Genomic DNA, 17,386 nt, shown 5'->3' with positions numbered 1-17,386 from the left:
CTTTAGCCGTGCTGTCCATCCATTTGACGCGTTCATGGCCCCACTTTGATGGATGTGATCCATCCAAATCGTCCACCTATTTGGACCACGTCGTCTCACAGCTTGAGACTAAAAATAAGGCAGATCTAATATCAAGTGGACCGCCCTACAGAAAATAGTGGTGTTAACGCCCACCCTTGAAACCCCCTTGGGTTACAGAAGTTTTGATTCAATACAATATCTATTTTCCTTCCCTATTTAGGTCCTTGTGACCTTATGAACGGTATGGATGAAAAATAAATACTATGGTAGGCCCACTAGAAATTTAACTGTGGAAGTCATTACTACCATTGCCATTTATGGTATGGTCCAAATGATCCTTTGGACATGATTCATTTCTTTTTATGCTCTACAATGGTCTCTAACAATGGATGTATGGTGTATTAGAATCGGCCTATTCAACTCGGCCATTTGACTCGGCCTATTCGACTCGGCCCATTTAATCGGCCCATTTGATTCGGCCCCTTTACTTCGGCCCATTTGATCGGCCCATTTGATCGGCCCATTTGAATCAGCTCATTTGATTCGCTCCCTTTGATTCAACCCATTAATTCAGCCCATTTGAATTGGCCCATTAATTTGGCCCATTTGATTCGACCCATTTGATTGTCCCATTTGATTCGACCCATTTGATTGGGTCATTTGATTCGGCCCATTTAATCGACCCATTTGATATATATGAGGCCTAATGAGACATATGTGAGGCCTTTGTGTGGGCTGACTGTGATGTATATGAGGCCCATTGCGATGTGAGATTCCACCACGATGTATATAATGATGTTTTGGCGGCCATGCCTTGGGAGCAATGATGGTTTGATGTCTACATTGTAAGAGCAATGATGGTTAAATGTCTGCATTGTAACTCTTCCAGGGGCCCATTGATAGGCCCATACTTATAGTGTGTAGGCCGTCTAGGCCCCTCTTTGTTATGAGCAGGACCCATCACCACATAACATGTTTAATATAGTTTTATGATCCATGCTCATACGCATCATATGTATGCTTGATATGAGGAGTGAGTGATCATAGTATATGCCTTTGGGTAGATTGTTTATGGGCTTCCTAAGAGGCGGAGTTGGCCTTCATGAGCGCGCGATACGCGCAGGATTGTTGCATGACTGGTAGTGTAACTCATGCACTTTGCATTTGTGTGATTGTGATTACTGTATACCCTAGTGACATCAGGGCCATAGCCTCTACAGACACATCGTGGATGGTCGGATTGGATATTAAAAATATTGTTACTAAGCATCGAGGCGCCATAGATATCCCTGGGTGAAAATCTCTAAACCCGATGGTACCAGAGGATGACTCCAACGTCGAGACCGAGTGGATACATGAGTGCACGAGGGCCAAATACCAGGAAGCGGCATCTCCCATTGTGTCGTGGTCTGTTGGAAAGGGGTATGACCTTACTCGCCTGAGGGTAGGGGGTATTACTAGGCTGAGTTTGACCAGTTCGTGAATGAGTCCGCTATCGACGTGCCAGATAGGTATTGACAGACTATTAGCTAGGTGGATAGTGAAGTTTCTTACACTCACTTGAACTGCGCGCCTGGGAAAGGGGCAGTGCCATTTGGAGGGTACTAAACCCCGGTGATTATCTAGAATGAGAACCGTACTGATATTTGATGCTCTAGTAAGGAGCTGCATTAATACGTGGATGAGGATTGGCATGCATGAGTTGCACTTTGCATCGCATGGTCTTGATATGACCGATATCATTCATATTTTACACCGCATAGCCTTAGTACGGCTGATTGCATTCATGTACTCGTCAGCATGATTCCACATTGCCCTGACACTGCATTCTGAGCACGCTCATATTGTTCACACACTTACACCACCCTCTAAGCTTTCTATAAGCTTATGCATGATTGATGCGTGCAGGTGATGCCAGGACGCAGCCATAACTTTACCGCAGTAGGAGCGTGCAGTCAGGTTTTAGGAGTTTTTGTTATTGTCACTATCTTGTATTTTCCTTCATACGCATTGTACTCAAAGTTTTTGATCATAGTGGATTTTGTGATGGTGTTCTTATGGTTATTGTTCGTGGGTTATGCCTTTGGTTATGCTCATTACGAATCAAATTGATGTTAAAAATCTGCCTTGTAGGATCTTAGGATCGGAACCTGGTGTATGGGTGCTGGGAGCCGAGAATGAGGTACTACAGAGGCTGTCGACCCCAGATTCGGCAATCGAAAATTTTGTGAGCCCGGTTTCTGAGTTTAGGGTGTGACAGAAGTTGGTATCATAGCATAGCTTGGGAATAACTAAGAATAACATCACGTGTTTTCTATGAATTTAGATCAATTACGTTCCGAGTGCGTAACCTTCTGATTTAGTCCCCTAACGTGCCTTCGAGAGTTTTCAAGGATTGATAGGCGCCTTTGTTCATTTCTATAGGACATGCCGCCCAGGAGAGCGACCCGAACAACTCCCGCTCCACCACCTGAGACTCCCGCTTTACCACCTACGACTTCCACTCCACCTTCAGAGATCCCTTCTCCCTAGCCTGAGGATGTCATTCCTCCATCTGAGACCGGTGCGGATCCGACTATACCTGTGAGTGCCTCCTAGTTACAGCAGATGTTGCAGGCTATGATGGTTGTGCTTTAGGGACAGGGCAGGTGCCCAGTTGTTTCGACAACACAAGCAGAGCAAAAACGCCCTACTTTGAGAGTTCTGACAGCTCGATCCTCCTCGTTTCTAAGGCGAGCTAGATCCGACTCAGCCGAGAGATGGCGCTCCGATGTGGAGAAGAGTTTTGATACTATGACATGTACGACCCAGCAGCGGTCCGGTTAGCAATATTCTTCTTCAGGGTGAGGCCGAGCACTGGTGGACCTTCGTTACTCGTGTTGCAGGGCCTGATTTTATCTGGACAGGGGAGGATTTTATTGACCAATTTGAGCAGCAGTACTTTTCCGACCACATTCATCGTTAGTGAGTGCTAGAGTTCGAGACTCTGGCACAGGGGGACATGTCCGTGGCGCAGTATGCGGCCTGTTTTGTGGTGTTATCGAGGTTCGTGCCATATTTGGTTGATGATGAGGGGCGGAAGGCCCGCCGTTTAGAGAACAACTTACGTTACGGTCTTAGAGGCCATGTTATTGGGCATGAGCACCTAACTTTTCAGGCGGTAGTGCGGAGGGCTCAAATTTATAAGACTGAGTGGGCCGGCGGGCAGAATGATCGAGATTAGAGGAGGGGTCAGAAGAGGCATGCCCCTCCAGTAGCTCCCAGCAGCGTCGACGGCCACAGAGGTACATGAGCCACCCATCTGCCAGAGCACCAGGAGCACCAGCGACACCTCCAGTGCTACCCCAACAGCTGTTTATAGGGACTTATTTTGGATGTGGTGGGATAGGGCACCGCATGTATGAGTGCCCCCTCCCTCATCTGCAGCAGTCGGGAGGGCCACATCAGTCTTCAGCATAGCAGCGACCAAAGCAGCAATGACCCCATCAAAAGCGACCGCAGCCACCTCAGCCGCCGAGGCCCCAGTAACAGTAAAGACAGCAGTACAGGCCGCCGCTGAGGCAGCAGCAACAGCAAAGACCTTAGAGGGGACAGACACCTCCCTAGCCAGCTCAGGCTAGGTTCTACGCTGCTCAGCCGGATCCGCAGTCCTCTGGAGGAGTCATCGAGGGTATACTCTCAGTCTCTGCATGCATCACCTGAGTATTATTTGATTCTGGTGCATCGCATTCATTCATGTCCGAGGATTTCTGTCATTCGACTGGATTACCGACAGATTCTGCTCGCGAGGGGTTGACCGTATCGACACCCTTAGAGAAGACTATAGTATTAGGCTGTTTCTGTTCATCTTGCCCAATTCTAGTCGGTGATATCTTTTTGCCCAACGATTTATTTGTGCTGCCGATGTTAAATTTTGACGTCATCCTGGGCATAGATTGGCTTGCCGAGTACTGCACCATCTTGGACTGCTCCGCGAGGACAGTCACATTCTATATACCAGGCTTGCCGTAGTTTCAATTTATTGCCGAGCCCAGAGGAGAGTCGTTGTCTTGTTCGATGTCCTGCACCATTGAGGAGCCTGTTGTAGCATGTATTGACCAGTTGCTAATTATTTGTGATTTTCCTGACGTATTCTAGGAGATTTCAGGATTGCCACCGTGTCGGCATATTGAGTTTCAGATTGATCTCGTGCCCGGTACCACGCCTATTTTGAAGGCCTCGTATCGCATGGCATCGATGGGGTTGAGGGAGCTATAACGTCAGTTGGATGAGTTGTGTGAGTTGGGATTCATTCGTTCGAGCAGTTCTCCGTGAAGAGCGCCGGTACTCTTCGTTAGGAAGAAGGATAGCTCGTTGAGGCTCTGCGTAGATTATCGCGAGCTTAACCGGGTCACGATCAAGAATAAGTACCTACTCCCGAGGATAGACGACTTATTTGATCAGCTGCAGGGTGCACAGTTCTTTTTGAAGATTGACCTGCGTTCCGGTTATCATCAGATTTGGGTCCGAGAGGAGGACATCCCGAAGATAGCTTTTAGGATACGTTATGGTGATTTTGAGTTTCAGGTCATGTCCTTTGGATTGACCAATGCACCCGTGGTCTTCATGCAGTTGATGAACGAGGACTTCCGTCCATATCTTGATCAGTTTGTTATGGTCTTCATCGACGACATTCTGATATATTCGAGGACCTGTGAGGACCATATGTATCATCTAGAGATCGCATGGTAGACCCTCCATGCCCACCAGCTGTATGCGAAGCTGGAGAAGTGTGAGTTTTGGCAGGAAGAGGTGAAGTTCCTCGGTCACATGGTGACGAGGGAGGGTGTCGCAGTGGACCCCTCGAAGGTTGAGGCAGTGCGTCAGTAGGGCCAGCTCACAACTTCGTTTGAGATCCGTAATTTCTTTGGTTTTACGGGCTATTATCGGCATTTCATTGAGGGCTTCTCCCGTATTGCAGCCCCGTTGACCAGGTTGACTCGAAAGGGCACAGATTTTATTTGGACTGACGCATGTGAGCAGACATTTATGGAGATGAAGGACCTCTAACGTCCGCTCTTGTCCTCACTCTTCCTCTAGGAGTGATGGATTTATTTTATTTACCAATGCCTCACATATTGGTTTAGGTGCTGTCCTAATGTAGTACGGCATGCCAGTAGCCTTCGCGTCTCGTCAGCTCAAGGTCCATGAGCTGAACTATCTCATGCATGATTTGGAGCTGGCAGCAATTGTCTTCGCATTGAAGGTGTGGAGGTACTATCTTTATGGAGTCAGGTTCGAGCTCTTCTCCAACCACAAGAGCTTGAAGTACCTATTCTCTCAGTCTGATCTAAACATGAGGCAGAGACATTGGATGAAGCTCTCGAAAGACTATGATTTTGATCTCCAGTACCACCCAGGCAAGGCGAATGTGGTGGCAGATGCCCTCAGCCGTCAGCCACGAGGCCCGATGGCACACATGATGATTCAGGAGTGGAGGATGCTTGAGGATATAACAGAGTATGACTTCAATTTTGGTCTGCAGTCTTTTATCATTCAACTATTGAGCTTGTCAATTCAACCCTCTCTTGTCGCAAGGGTGATTGAAGCTCAGCAGATAGACGAGTCATTAAAGGATTACTAAGCACAGGCAGCTTCTGAGAGTCAGATAGATTGGCAGATTGGTTCTGATGGTGGACTTTGCTTTAAAGGCTGATTATGTGTCCCGGATATTCCTGAGTTGTGCAAAGATCTTATGACCGAAGCACATCGATCGTGATTTTCTATCCACCCTGGCTCGATGAAGATGTATCGTGATATGAGGAGATAGTATTTTTGGGCGGGGATGAAGCACCAGATTGCTAGTTTTGTGGCCGAGTGTGACACATGTCAGCATGTCAAGGACGATCATCAGAGACCCCTTGGTCCATTACAGCCGTTGAGTGTCCCGACATGGAAGTGGGAGCACGTATCTACCAATTTTATCATGGGTTTGCCGAGGACTTAGCGCGGTCATGACGCAATTTGGGTTGTCGTTGACCGTCTGACGAAGTTGGCACATTTTCTTGCGATTCGTGAGACTTGGCATTCGGACCGGCTTGCCAAGCTGTTTGTTGATGAGATTGTGAGACTGCACGACGTTCCAGTCTCGATCATTTCAGACCGAGACCCGAAGTTTACGCCTCAGTTTTAGGGGATCTTTCAGAGAGTGATGGGTACTGATTTGTAGCTTAGCACCGCGTATCATCCGCAGACAGATGATAAGACCGAGAGGGTCAACCAGATCCTTGAGGATATGCTTCGGGCCTGCGCGAGTGACTTCGGGGGTAGCTGGGATGAGCATCTGCGATTGGCTGAGTTCGCATACAACAACAGCTATCAGGCGACCATTGACATGGCTCCTTTTAAGTCATTATATTGCAGACCGTGCAGATATCTAAGTTGTTGGACCGAGGTCGGAGAGTGGCGTCTCCTAGGTCCCGAGCTTGTGCAGCAGATGTCAGAGGCTATCGATATCATCAGGCAGAGGATACGCACAGCTTAGAGTCGGCATAAGAGTTTTATTGATCGTCAGCATTATCCCTTGGAGTTCGATGTTGGGGACAGAGTGTATCTTAAGGTCTCACCTATGAAGGGCATGGTTCGATTTGGAGTGAAGAGCAAGCTTGCCCTGCGATTCATAGGACCTTTTGAGATCAATGGGCATGTTGGTGCCGTGGCCTATCAGCTTGCCTTGCCATCTCAGTTGTCTGGCGTCCACAATATTTTCCATGTCTCTATGCTGAGGAAGTGTGGGTCAGACATCTTTCTTGTTATTGATTGACAGTCGTTAGAGGTTCGTGATGATGCTTCTTACATTGAGTAGCCAGTCCACATCCTTGATTGGAAGGAACAGGTCCTCCTGACCAAAGTTATTCCCTTGGTGAAGGTTCAGTGGGGTTCACCATTCTATTGATGAGGCGTCTTAGGAGCGCGAGGGTGAGATTTGAGAGCGCTATCCCCATCTCTTTGATGATTGATTATATGTTGTATCTTGTATGCTGCCTTTAATTTTATATGATGTTGCTATGTTTCCTATTTTTTATGAGTTATATGTAGTTGTGATGATTGTGCAAATTTTGAGGACAAAATTTTTATTTGGAGGGGAGAGTTATAAGGCCCGTATCATAGTCCGTATTGTTCCGTAGGCTTCCGCGGTCCTTCCGGTCGAATTCCGACAACCCTCGACCTGTATCCGATGTTTGCGCGCGATCTTAAGCTGAGTCCTACATATCGAAGTCAACTCGACTTGAAACTTGTACCCCTGTGAATGCACTATTGTCGTGACTTGTGCACTGATCCGATACCCCAGCCAGGAGATGTAGGCCCACGTTCATTCCGAAGAAACTCCGCGCATTACAAATTCTGAGAGAATCTCTACAACATGTCTCATCAATTAATCAATCAATCAAGTCAAGTACACTTCATACCTCAAGTACAAGCAACCATCACTCTTTTTTCCTAAGTCAACTCTCTCTCTCTCTCTCCCTACCCATTCCCTTTTTACACAATTTTTAACCAAGCCCATACTTCCCTTACAACACCCACTCCACCCATTCACTTTAACTCTTTTCATCCCATCACTTCCCTCTCTCTCTCATTCATTCTCTTCACTCTCAAGCAACAAAAAAATATACCACGTCCAAGCCTCCCCAAGCTCTCCGAAAACAACAAGTGTGACCCACTTTCCTACTCTCTCATCTCCCCTCTCAACCTTCCAATCTCCATCAACCTCCATCAAAATTGAAGGAAAGGAGCGTAGGAGTCCAAGGGATCAAGAAGGAGGCCGATAGGTGGGTGATCCACTGTTGACTTTTAATTTAATGGCCCACTTGTGATGGGACCCAATTTATATGTGTTGTAATCATATGAGGGGCCCATAGTGGTGGGGTCCCTCCACTACACTGTATCTCTCTCTTTCTCTCCCTCTCTAATTTTTTTATTATGGCCCACCTTGAAGAATGGATTAAATCCACACCATGGGTGGTGGAAATCCCACCATGATGTGTTGTCCCCACCGTCCTTCTCACATGGACCTGGATGAAGGAAAAATGCAAGTATCAGTTTGATCCAAGCGGTGGCCCATGCTGATGTGGACCCACCATGATGCCGTGTTACATCCATGCTGTCTAGCGTCCCTGGACGCTGGACGTGGTAGCAGTGGGATGTGTCTAACAGTGTAGTGTGAACTGACGGTGGTGTGCACTAACCAGCTTTCAAAAAAAAGGGGAAAAATAATAATTACAATATTTTAACATACACTTAGTGCATATATTGTGGTGGTCACGCGTGTGGACCCACCACGATATATGCATCAGATCTGCACCGTCCAGATCATTAGACTCTCTGGACGGTGACTTTTTTTATATATGTCATGTGATATTATAATATAATATAATATAATATATTATATTATATTATATTATATTACATATATATATATATACATACCTTAAGATATATGGCGATGAGCCCTATGTGGGACCCACCTGTACACAAACCGTCAGCAGCAGCTGACGGTGTATCTAACGCAGCTATTGGCTGCTGTATTAGCGCCAACTGTGGTGGGGCCCATATGCTGTGGGACCCACCAAGATGTATGCATATATCACGCCGTCCATCCATCTGGCATTTCAATTGCCCACGTTGATGGGTGTGTTCCCATCCAAACGGTACATCCATCTGACCAGTTTCATTCACCCCACCCTGATGTAATTGTTCTAGCCATGCCGTCCATCCATCTGACGCGTTCATGGCCCCACTTTGATGGATGTGATCCATCCAAATCGTCCACCTATTTGGACCACGTCGTCTCACGGCTTGAGACTAAAAATAAGGCAGATCTAATATCAAGTGGACCGCCCTACAGAAAATAGTGGTGTTGAACGCCCACCCTTGAAACCCCCTTGGGTTACAGAAGTTTTGATTCAATATGATATTTGTTTTCCTTCCCTGTTCAGATCCTTATGACCTTATGAACAGTATGGATGAAAAATAAATACTATGGTGGGCCCACTAGAAATTTAACCGTGGAAGTCATTATTACCATTACCATTTGTGGTATGGTCCAAATGATCCTTTGGACATGATTCATTTTTTTATGCTCTACAATGGTCTCTAACAATGGATGTATGGTGTATTGGAATCGGCTATTTGACTCGGCCTATTCGACTCGGGCCATTTGACTCGGCCTATTCGACTCGGCCATTCGACTCGGGCCATTTGACTCGGCCCATTCGATCGACCCATTTGATTCCGCCCCTTTACTTCGGCCCAATTGATCGACCTATTTGAATCGGCCCATTTGATCGGCCCATTTGAATTAGCCCATTTGATTCGCCCCCTATGATTCGACCCATTGATTCGGCCCATTAATTCGGCCCATTTGATTCGGCTCATTGTCCCATTTGATTCGACCTATTTGATTGGGTAATTTAATTCGGCCCATTTGATCGACCCATTTGATATATATGAGGCCCAATGAGACATATGTGAGGCCTTTGTGTGGGCCGACTGTGATGTATATGAGGCCCATTGCGATATGAGATTCCACCACGATGTATATAATGATGTTTTGGCGGCCATGCCTTGGGAGCAATGATGGTTTGACGTCCACATTGTAAGAGCAATGATGGTTAAATGTCCGCATTGTAACTCTCCCTAGGGGCCATTGATAGGTCCATACTTGTAGTGTGTAAGCCGTCTAAGACCCTCTTCGTTATGAACATGACCCATCACCACATAACATGTTTAGTATAGTTTCATGATCCATGCTCATACGCATCATATGTATGCCTGATATGAGGAGTGAGTGATCATAACATATGCCTTTGGGCAGATTGTTTATGGGCTCCCTGAGAGGCGGAGTTGCCCTTCATGAGCGCTTGATACATGCAGGATTGTTGCATGCTGGTAGTGTAACTCATGCACTTTTCATTTGTGTGATTGTGATTACTATATGCCCTAGTGACATCAGGGCCATAGCCTCCACAGACACATCGTGGATGGTCGGATTGGATACTGAAAATATTGTTACTAAGCATCGGGGCGCCATAGATGTCCCTGGGTGAAAATCCCTAAACCCGATGGTACCAGAGGATGACTCCAATGTCGAGACCGAGTGGATACATGAGCGTACGAGGGCCGAATACCAGGAGGCCACATCTCCCATTGTGTCATGGTCGGTTGGAAAGGGGTGTAGCCTTACTCGCCCGAGGGTAAGGGGCATTAGTAGGCTGATTTTGACCTGCTCGTGAATGGGTCCGTTATCGACGTGCCGGATAGGTATTGACAGACTCTTGGTCAAGCGGATAGTGAGGTTTCTTACGCTTACTTGGACTGCGCGCCTGGGAAAGGGGTAGTGCCATTTGGAGGGTACTAAACTCCGGTGATTATCCAGAATGAGAACCGTGCTGATATTTGATGCTCTAGTGAGGTGCTGCATTGATATGTGGATGAGGATTGACATGCATGAGTTGCACTTCGCATCGCATGGTCTTGATATGGCCGATAACATTCATATTTTGCACTGCATAGCCTTGGTACGGCTGATTGCATTCATGTACTTGTCAGCATGATTCCACATTACCTTAACATTGCATTCCGAGCACGCTCATATTGCGCACACACTTACACCACCCTCTAAGCTTTCTATAAGCTTATACACGATTAATGCGTGCAGGTGACGCCAAGATGCAACCATAGCTTCGCCGCAGTTGGAGCATGCAGTCGGGCTTCAGAAGTTTCCTTTATTATTACTATCTTGTATTTCCCTTCATATGCATTGTACTCAAAGTTTTTGATCATAGTGAATTTTGTGATGGTGTTCTTGTGATTATTGTTCATGGGTTATACCTTTGGTTATGCTGATTACGAATCAAATTGATGTTATTCTCCTTGTAGGATCCCAGGATCGGAACCTGGTGTATAGGTGCAGGGAGTTGAGAATGGGGTACTACAGAGGTTGTCGATGCCGGATTCGGCAATCAGGAATTTTGTGAGCTCATTTTCTGAGTTTGGGGCGTGACAATGTACTTCTTGCCACCTCGACTCTCTGTTCTAGTTGGTCCAATAAGATCCATATGAAGTTGTTCAAGTGATTTAGATGTGGCATTGGAGTCTACCTTTTTGTGAGAACTCCTAGTTTGCTTGCCAATCTGGCATTCGCCACATATTTTATCTATTTTCTATATTTTTGGTAGGCCTTTTACTATCTCTCTTTTGCTTAATCTATATAAGTTGCGGTAGTGTACATGTCTAAGGCATTTATGCCATAACTCGGTCTCATCGGTATGGACCATGTAGATGATAGATTAGATGAGCTTGAATCACTTACAATGTAGCAGTTTTCAGAAGTTCTGCGATTAGTTAACATTATAGAACCATTTTTTAAAAAAATTTTGCACCCTAGGTTGGTAAATTTTACACTATGATTATTATCGCATATTTGAGAAATGCTTAATAAGTTATTTTTTAACCCTTCTATATATAAAACATTCTCAAATAAATGGAGGTTAAAGAGTTGAACTGTACCTTGGCCAACAATCCTGTAGTTTCTACTATCACCGAATGTGACTGAACCATTAGTCATATCTTTAAGATTGGTGAATAGACCTTTGTCACCAGTCATGTGTCTGGAGCATCCATGGTCTAGGTACCACTTTGAATGACTTGTAGCTTTGAAAGCAGTGTGAACAACCAAGCAGGTAACCTTAGGAACCCATTTCATTACTGTTTTGGGTTTAGGAGTATAGTTGATCTTCTTATGTTTGTAGTTATAAGACCGACCTATTGAGTTAGATTTTAAGAGCTCCTTATGTAAATCAACGATTTTCTCGGCTAAAGGATTACGATTCTGATTTTTATAGTTGATATGATTGCTTTTAGGTTTTAAGGTTTGAAAAGTCTTAGCATTTTTAGAATAATTTTGATTCAGACTCTTCCCTTTTGAGATAGAAGACTCTCCTTTTACAAACTTAGGAGGAGTATTCTTATGTTTGGGAGGAATACTTTTGTCGTAGCCCAATCCAGATCGATCGCCACATTTTTTAGATCCGAATAAGAGTTTTTCTAACTTAGGATCACCTTGGGCATACATCCAAGTGTCTTTTAAACTCAAAAGTGAAGAGACTTCAAGTTTTAGTTTTTCATTTTCAAATTTTAAGTTTTCAACTTGGGAGTTTTTGAAATCTAAGTCGCACTTAGTTTTTTCAAAACAATATGAAATGTGAGATTTTTATAAAATGAGTGAATCAAAATTTTCTTTAAGTTTTGAAAATTTCTCTTTTTGAAGTTTAAGTTTAACAACAATTTTACAACTCTCCTTGTAAAGGGCATTATAAGCATCTTGAAGATCTTCTTCAATGTCATGATCACTATTCAGATTTTCTTCACTAGTTGAATCATCATTATTTGAAAAAGTGAACTTGAATAGAGTCATAAGGGCTTTCACTTCATTAGCCGACTCGGTTTCAGAATCTTCTGACTCAGAAGAGGCTTCAGAGTAGGAAGATTCATCCCAAGTAGCCAACATTCCTTTCCTTTAGTATTGAGAGGTTGATACAAACTTAGTTCTAAGGATAACCTGACATAAAAAACCAATGGTTTATGGCAGGACAACCTTACTAGAATGTGGGTGAGTATCATAAACTGAAACTGAAGAGGATATGAAAGAAATAGAAACTAATCTATTACAACATTCACCACACAATGCTGAAATGTAAAGATTACAACATTCACATCCACAAATACATCCCACAATCTTAAATCACAAAAGATAAAGAAAATAAACCACACATCCACCAAACACAAAGAATTATAGTGTATCGTTTGTGTGTACACCAACTGTTAAACAACAGCGACACAACTACTCCACTCCAATATCCTCACATAATGGATATTAGCGTTCACTATAAAAATAGGTTTTTTAAGGTTCACCTAAAACCCTCACAATTATGTCTTTCAAGTGGGCTTACACAATTCAAAAAACCCCACACTCTGAGTTTTCTGGATCACCTCAGACAAAGCAAAACAAAGAGATTTTTCTAGCACAATCTCTATGAAACCAAAATAAAGAATTTACAAAGCTGTAAAATACCTGGATATTCTCCTTTTGATGCAGCTCGAAAGAACCAAATCAGAGTAGAAGTTCAACGTAGAAGTTCAATGTCCACACTCACTTTTGAAATGGTTCTAGGTTCTAGATTGATTTTAAATTAAATTACCTTGGGCTAGCTTGATTTGATTTTGATTCCAAGAAATGGGAATACTTCAATTTTTCTTTAAAATAAAATTGGAATGCAGAATACAAAATAAAATATATACAAAGCTAATTAAAGAGAATATATAATGAGTACTAAATAGCTTAAGAATATCACTAACTTATCTCTCAGAGTGGCATATTGATTTTGCTTGAATTAATTATCAAACTTTGAAAATCTTGCTCTATTTATAATTGTAGAAATCACACTCTCAACTGGTCCTGAGGTCGGCATGACTGGTCGTAAGATCAACAAACTTTTAAAATTTGGGCGAGAAAAGATAAGGCCATCCTATGACTGGTCGTAGGGTTTGTTCGACCGATCGAGTCCTATCTATGAATGGTTGTGTGGAACCCAATTTAGTTGCTGGACTTTGAGTCGAGCCTGCAGGACTGGTCGAGCACAGGTCGAGCACTATTCACACGACCGGCCGAGCAGTCTCCAAGACTGGTCGAGACTTTAACTAAAATTCCTGAAAATCAGTAACAAACTTAGGACTGGTCGAGGAATTCTTGGATTGGTTGAGCCAGTGCTAGGACTAGTCGAACATAGTCTAAGACTAGTCGAGAAACAGTATAAGCACTTATAGAATGATCCAATTTAAATTATGTATTCAAAATGACCTACCCTATGGTCAATCTAGGGTCATTCCAACCTTATACATAATGTATGAACATTGAAACTTCTTTTCCTTCGGTTGATAAATGATCTTTGAAGTTCACGAAGCTTGAGATCTTGACATATATAGAAGCTTGAACTTGAGACCTTTTAAAGCTTGAATTTGACTAACATTGAAGCTTGAGCTTGACGTTCAAAGTATATGAGCTTTGTCTTGACTTGAAGCTTGAACTATGAATCTTGAAATATTGAATTCACACTTGATGTTGTACTCGAACATGAACATGTAATCTTGCATTTGAAGTTCTTGAAGTAAAGTCCATTGTCCTTGTACTGTCTTGAATATATCAATGTGCTGCACAAGACATAGATTCCAAGAGGTTTTGGCACTACAAAATTTGACAATTATAGGAGCTAGAAACCATTGCACTTACACGGGGTCCGTTGTGGGCAGCGATAAGGGGGAATTTTCCCCAAATCAGCTCCCCAAGGAGCTCTCTCCTTCTCTTCTCCCCCCCCCCTCTCTCACTTCCTTGCAATTAGAAATTCGGATGGGAGTGGGAGAGTGAAATTTTAAGATTTGTATAGTCTAGTTTTTGTGTCTAAATGGCCCCGGGGGCCCTTTTTCTAACACACATGCTCCTAGTGGGCTGACTTTTGATCCCTAGGGCCATTCTAGTGGCCCCTAGCCCATCTGTGCCATGGGGCAAGTGCCCCATTATCAGATGAGCAATTGGTCTGAATTTGGTAGCAAGCAAATGACTCAATTTATCGCGGGGGCCTTATTTGTGATCTACGGTAGTCGGTGATCAATTGGGGCCACAATTAAACAAATATGAGCAGAGAAATATCCTTAACTCATGCCTCGAGTTTGGTTGCGATCTAACGATTAGAAAGCCACAACTTCGCGAAAGAGTGGAAGGTATTTTTCACTTAAGCTTTCAGATTTCAGCCTAGGGGATTCACACATTTCAAGCACTTGGCTTCTGGCCCAAGTTAAGTTGAGTAGTTCTGGGCACTATCTTGGTTCGCTACCCACAATGGACGTCAAGCCCAGTGAGACGGACATTATTCTATAATTTCAGAACTAGTGGGCTACTAACGAGCGGTCTGGAGCTTGTTCAGAGAATCAGGGCATTTTTCGAATGAATTGGATAGGGAGATTTCTTGGGCGCAATTGTTAGGGTCTAGATTAACTAAGTTCACAGTGTGACCTATTCGAAATTAGCGAAAATGGTGATTTGGTCATGATCACTCTAAACCGTTGGTTCTTAGGCTAAAGGAGTAAATAGTTGACTGGGTCCATTAGTTAAGATCCGGTCCATAGCTGGCTCGGTTTTGGGTAGATCTTTAATTTAGTTACAATTGTCTTTATTAGTCAGTGATGGGTCTGTTAGATTTGGGCCATAGATGAACAATTCACAAGGCTAGACTTGAGGTTTAAGTGATCAGGTGGATTAGTTGGCTTCATACGGTTGGTTAATCGAATTTGTGTGGTTCTTCACTAGTATCATCTATGTATAGGCTCACCTCGAGTGTTAAAAGTCAGTAAGTGATGACGTGGGATAGTTATAAATTTTTTTAAAAAGGATTTTTGACAATTCAAAATAGAAAAATGTAGGATGTTACAATCTACCCCCCTTAAAAATAATTCATCTCCAAAATTGCCTAATGTAAATAGGTAAAGGTATTTTAATTCTATACGCCTAAGTTTTGTTAATTTCATGTTCATGTGCATGGTAGGTGCATACTAACTATGCTAGTCTAGCTTATTGTAGTCTACCCCTTAAAACTTTTTCACCTTGATGTTTTAGTACAATTTTTTTTTCAAAAGATTTGGATTCATGACGACGTTTCTCCTTTATCTTGGGTAAAATTATTTCTTTTTAATGTTCAGTCAACATGAAGAGACGATTGTAGTGGGCTTGAACCTAATACGTCGATTATCTACCTGCCTGGGGTAGAAGGCTCATTGTATCCCTTATCGGTCATTGTGGATCCTGGTCTTCTGTTCGGTCAGAGCAGTGAGTCCATTGGTAGTCGCCCAGGATTGAGAGTTGAGTCACGCCGTGAATGCTTCGCAGGTGTATGGTTTCATAATTCTGTAGTCTGATTATTCTAGATATTTGGGAAATATCAAAATTCATTAGGAAGTTCAAGTTTTACATTTATAAGGTTGTCTTTTGGGTCTTGATTAAAGAGAGTTCTCATTTTAATTCATGCCCAACTCATTTATTGTTTGTAACATCCTTGTCACTTTTAGTTACTTAATTATATATTATTATTATTATTACTATTATTTGTTATTAATTTTACTTTTATTTCATTAATTTCATTTCATTTGAAGTTCCATAAAAATTATAAAAATTCCGGAAGTACCGGCTGTCCAAAACCAATGATTTTCGGTATGATTGCAAAATGTATCTATTACTTGTAGCATTTTATATATTTTTAGTTATTGAATTATTTTTAAAATTTTTATGAGGTTTATTATCAAGTTTAAAGTCATCATACAAAATTTTATTTCATTTGGAGTTGTAGAAAAATTATTAAAATTCTAGAAGTAACAGCTGTTTGAAATTATTAATTTTTAGATAGTTGTCAATATATCCAAAATTTAAATACAATAATTTTTTTTATATGAAACTATGATTATTAATCTTCAATCTGGCTTTTGAATCACCTAATCGGAGTTATATTGAGGGGCATATGATTTTTTAAAGTTAGTTCAAAAAATAGAAAATCGCAGAAAATTTTGGCAGCGTTGCGCCGATTTGGCGGGGTCCCGCTGATTCCACGGCATCCCCGCCATTTTCTGGATGGGTTGGCAGGGTCGCACCGATTCCACGACGGCCCCGCCGCCTTCTAGACGGGATCAGTGGGGTCGCATCGTTTTGGCTGTGGCCCCGCCACTGGTTGCTGGAAATCAGTGTATCTTGTAAACTAGAATGAGTTACTCGACATGCCATATATGATTTTGGGTAGGAGAAGGTATTTTAGCCAAATAAACAGGTTATTTTGTGAGATTACATTAGGTCAATGGTCGAAAATACACTTTATTTCCATTTTTACTATTTATAGTAAGTTTTAGTTTGATTATAACTCTTCATCCCTTGTGCTTTAGGATTTGTATCCAACATGAAAAGTGCTTAGAAAAATTAGAAGAATAAAGTAATGGAATGTGAGAAGTTGGTGGCCTAAAGATGAAGAAGATTCAAGGAAAGGAAGTTTGGTGGGGAGGATTTGATGTTTGAATGGGGTGGACTTGGGAAGGGTTTAGGGTTTAAAAGGCTAAAAGGGAACAAAAAATGGGGCCCATAGGTGTAGGAGGGCCCCACAAAGCTTGGGTGCTGGTGGGGTCGTGCCGGTCTGGTGGTGGCAACCCCACTTCTTAGCTATCACCATTGTCCAATGTCCATGATGGACTGGAAACGTTGGATTGGAGTCAACAGTGGCCTACATGGGCATTG

The sequence above is a fragment of the Magnolia sinica genome, chromosome 10 (assembly GCF_029962835.1).
Source record: "Magnolia sinica isolate HGM2019 chromosome 10, MsV1, whole genome shotgun sequence".
Classification (NCBI taxonomy): Eukaryota; Viridiplantae; Streptophyta; class Magnoliopsida; order Magnoliales; family Magnoliaceae; genus Magnolia; species Magnolia sinica.
This window is presented reverse-complemented; position numbering follows the sequence as displayed.